Below are 4612 nucleotides of genomic sequence, written 5' to 3'. Positions count from 1 at the left end.
TACCTTGGGGAGAAGTCTGAAGGGTGACAGGCTTGTTCTTAAAGGATAATGTTGAACTAAACTTAAACTCTCTGAACCTCGGTTTTCATTCACATCTGTATAATGGGGCATAGTAACAGTTGGGGAAAGCCAATGAGTTTAACTGTCAAATCAATAATGAAATGGGTAGATGGATTTCTCTCCTCTCCGTTTCCATTCCGGTTTGGGGCTGGTTACCAACCTCCCTCCTCCCAACCCCATTCCATGAGCGTGGTTTTCTGAAGGACCAGATTATCAACCAAAATAATCCATCTTGTCCTCATCCTGAGTAGTCTAAGCTTGAACTACGAACAAGAGTCAAAATCTGTTTGCTGGTCTACTTAAAACTTGGCGGGGGAGGGGGATGGGGTGCATCTGAGAAATGTAAGCTGAACTGGGCTGCCCATCTCTGAGAGAGAGACTGTCCACCACCTCTCCCCATCTCTGCAGTAACTATAGGTAAAGGCCAGCTGCAGAGGGCTGGGTCCTTCCTGGGGCAGGGAAGAAACCCTTTCAAGGTGCGAGAAGCCTCCTGGATGGCCTTTATTTACTCTTTGTTCTCCATCCTCTCACCACCCCGCCTCCCCTTGCTTTCCCCCCCACTCAGCTTCCTAGGTCCTCACCCAGGCTCTGGGATTTCTTGACACTCTACAGTTCAGAGTGTTAGAGTCCAAACTGAGGTCCCGAGGGGCAGAGGATCTAAGACCCACCCGGCAGGCCAGGTTTAGGAGTTGATGTCCCGAAGTATCTACTCAAACTCGCTTCTCCCAAAACCTCTCAGGTAAGAACGTTCTGGCCCATCAAAGACCACGGAGGGGCGTGGCCTCGGGGCGTGACCAGCGGCTCCGCCCGCCCCTTCATCTCTCTCAGCCCCGCCCTGCGCGGCCACGGTAGGCCGGCCCGCCCCTTCCCCCGGCCCGGGCACGCTACAGTAATCCAGAATGTGTATTTCTGCAGATGATTAAATCAATACAATCCTGACAGGACTTGTTGGAACATGCTTCTTTATTTTGCGCAATTCCTTCCCCGCGTCGCCGGCATTTATCACCCACTCGGCTGTCAGCACCGAGATTGTGCGGGGCGCGGGAGGGGTGGGTGGGTGGAGGGTCGAGCTGGAGGGGGGGCTCAGGCAGGCTCAGCCCACAGGCCGCCACCCTACACTAACACAGACAAATAAACTTAGGGGTCGTGCTACGCCCCCACCACGCGCGGCCAGCTGGTCTCCTGACATTCGGGTGGGTGGGGGCAGGGCACAAAGATTTGGGATGTGGCAGTCAGAGAGGGGAGGGTCGCAGGAACAGGGTCCTCTGACTGTACCCACATTGTTCTTTACACACTGAGCCTCAACTCGGGATTATAGCCCTGGGGAACCGAGCTCCTGAGAATCCACTCACCCTCCACTGACCTTGGTCCTGGCAGCTGGGGACCCTGGGAGGTGGGTGGGGGAGGGAAAGGAGTCAGGCTTCGGGGCCCTACAGACGGATGAACCTTGTTGGCACCGCAGGCCGAGAGAACTAGGGGGTGAGGAGGAGGAGAGGAAGAGGAGGAAGAAGATGAGGGAAAGGAAGGACAGAGGCCACGTAGGGACAGATCGGAGGAAGCAGAGGAGAAGGAGTGGAGGAGGGGTGAGGGAGAAAGGCTGGAGGGCGAGGAAGAGGAGGAGGGGAAGAGGAGGAAGAAGAGGAGGACGAGGAGGAAGGCTCGGAGGCGGTGGCAGCGGGTGACAGGTGCCTCGGTGGTGGCGGCCCTCGGCAGACATGATTGCCGCGGTGGCTGCGCGCCGGAGCGTGACTTTACAACTAATCCTGTTTGTAAGTTATTATTTATCTTCAGGAAAGTTTGTCAAACTTGGGCTTTGATTTTTCGCCCTGATTTCCCTCTTGTGGCGCGCTCTCGCACGCGCTCCCATATAATTTATGACTGCCTCTGGTCCTGATGACAGATTATTAAAAGTAGAATTAGTTTTTCGCGCAGAATTTTTCCACTGGGAATTGGGAAGGCAGCGCTCTCCGCGGAAGGTCTCCGGCGAGGTCTCCATTACTAATAGAAGTTTTTTGATGGGGTGAGGAGACTAATGATTTGAATTTACTGTGGCAGCAGTCACGTGGGCGGGAAGGCATCAGCCGAAGAGACAAGAGGTTAACTTTCTCCCTGTGGAGAGGTTTATTGGATTGTTTAGCAGCAGAAGGATAATGTTTTTGTCATAGACTGCTGGTGCCACGCTGCAGTGCGGTGGCCGCCAGCGCCAGGAGAGGGGAGAGGGGAGTGGGGGAGAGAGGGATACCGAAAGAGGCGGACAGACCGATGGATGCAGCCTAGGAGAGAGGGGGAGAAGTAAAGGCAGGGAGGAGGGAGAGAGAGAGAGAGAGAGAGAGAGAGAGAGAGAGAGAGAGAGAGAGAGAGAGAGAACCGATGATAGCAAATAAGGCCCCCAAGAAAGATAGCAAAACACAGCGACCCATGAACAAATGACCGGGAGAGAGGGGGCGCTCGCGGCCCCTAGGGTTCAGAAGGAAGAACCCGGGGGGGGGGGGGGGACTGACAGGGTCTCTAGTCTGGGTACGGGGTGGGGGTGCGGGTGGCTCCAGAGCCAGGCGGCTGAGTTTGGGTGTCCGGGAGGTGCAGGCCGAGCTGGTGTCCCCAGTCCTGCCACAGTGGGGCCTGGCGGGACCCCAGGGAGGGGGTGTTGGGGGTGGGTGGGAGCAGGCGACAGCGGCGGCGCGTTCACCTGGCCGTGCGCTCGGAACTTGTACTCCCAGCATGCCTCGACAACATGGGAACCGGAGGGGAGTCGCTGCGCAGCTGAGAGCCTCGGCTTAATCTTATGCACCATTAAGCACTCAGCAGCAAGCCCGTCCTGTTCATATACATCATCCACGCTTAATAAACATAATGATGACATAAGATGTAATTCTAGATGAATTTTCATTTTATAGGGAAATGGAGAATTCCTGTAGAAGGGAAAAAAAGTAAATTATCTGGGAAGTGCAAAATAAATGATGTTGCTCCCAGAGATGAATAGAGGTGTTAGAGAGAGAGAGGGAGAGAAGGAAGGAGGGAGGGAAGGGGTGGAAGGGAGGGAGAGAGGAGAGAGGAGAGAGGAGAGAGGAGAGAGGAGAGAGGAGAGAGGAGAGAGAGAGAGAGAGAGAGAGAGAGAGAGAGAGAAAGAAACAGGAGCCCAGAGACAGAGAGATAGTCACTCACAGAGACAAGAGTCGGGGATCAGGAAGGGCTAAGAGCATGAGGGTGGGGCGTGCTGATGAAAGGTGGGGGAGGAACCCGAAGAGGTGCGGGCGGCTGGGTGAGAGCTGTGGGGGGCCGGGGAGGGCGTTTGCAGGAGGGGTGGAGGACTGGGGGCCGCCGCGGCCTGGGCCGAGGAGAGGGTGACGGTGACGGACGGGGCCTGGCCGGGCGGCTCATTCATCAAGAGAAGGATCAGGGGCCCGCGGAGTCACTTACGGGCGGAAATTGAATTCTGATGAAAGCGCGGAGAGATGAGGGCGGGGGGAGCGAAGACCGGGCTGGGACCGAGTTCCCAGACTTGCTAAGCGGCGGGGGAAGGGTCTTAGTGAGACCTTCCCGATTGAAGTCCACGCCTCCTTCCTGTCCTGACTGCCCCCTTTTCCTCCCCAAGCGGGGTTGTAGGGCTTGGCTTGACAAAATAGTGAGCTTGAGAGTGCCGGTAGAAATCCAGAGAACCCTTTTAGGGGATTGGACGGCACCAGGCCTTGGTTTGGCTGAAAGTCCTGGGCCTATCGTGAAGTGCCTGGCAGTGGAAGGACCAAGGATTTTGGTGGTGGCGGTGGGGTAATGGGGACAAGGTCAACGGAATGGGAGATTTAGTGAAAGCATTTGAGTGACAAGGTTTCTTGAAGGCTTGGTGATGGGACTTCGCTGAAGAGCTAAATCCAAGATAGAAGGCACGAGGTAGTTTAGTTATCTCAGGAAATTGTAAGAGTGTCCTGGGGCTAAAGTGGAGAGGGGCTTGGGGTACCCTCATACTCCTGGGGTACTCATAGAGAAGGCTGGCCCAAGAGAGAATCAAGGTTGTCAGGAAATTAGCTGCAGTCACTCTTACTAACAGGAAAAGACAGTACGAATGAAAGTAGACGGGGGGGGGGGGGGGGGGGACAGGAGGGGGTCTCCAAGGCAGGATCTGAAGCATATCACGGAGGAGGCTCCATTCCATCAGGAGTCCTCCTCACACCACAACAGTGACCCCCCCACCCCAACTGACAGGAGGTCCCAAGACTCACTTACCAAGGGCTGGGTGCCTAGTTCTATCTTTGCAGAAATCACATAAAGAGAAGAAGGAGGGAGGCTAGGGATGTAGTTCAGTTGGTAGATAGAATTCTTGTCCAGCAGGTGTGAAGCCCTAGGCTGGACCTCAAGTACCACATGAACCAGCATTATGTGGTACCTCTAATCCCAGCACTCAGCCGGTAGAGGTAGGAGGATCCAAAGCCACTTATTAAGTTGGAGATCAGTCTGGCAGTCTAGGATACATGAGACCTTGCCTTGAAAATGAAAGGCACACGGGGAGCAAGGGTTCGATTCTGTTCACCTGGGCTCTCCTCTTGACTCGAATCCCCCA

General features: G+C 55.2%; 1 long non-coding RNA gene across 1 annotated transcript in view; it reads left to right on the top strand.

Annotated features, from left to right (window-relative positions):
- The window catches only part of LOC148007917 (uncharacterized), a 21873-nt gene extending 21585 nt beyond the window's left edge, over positions 1–288 (top strand). Inside the window, exon 2 of the long non-coding RNA XR_015648217.1 lies at positions 1–288. This exon is cut by the window's left edge and continues 2030 nt beyond it. This is a non-coding gene — a long non-coding RNA (uncharacterized LOC148007917).
- Positions 289–4612: the final 4324 nt, after the last annotated feature.

Source organism: Rattus norvegicus, chromosome 1, assembly GCF_021556685.1.
Source record: "Rattus norvegicus strain SHRSP/BbbUtx chromosome 1, alternate assembly SHRSP_T2T, whole genome shotgun sequence".
Taxonomy (NCBI): Eukaryota; Metazoa; Chordata; class Mammalia; order Rodentia; family Muridae; genus Rattus; species Rattus norvegicus.
This window is presented reverse-complemented; position numbering and strand designations above follow the sequence as displayed.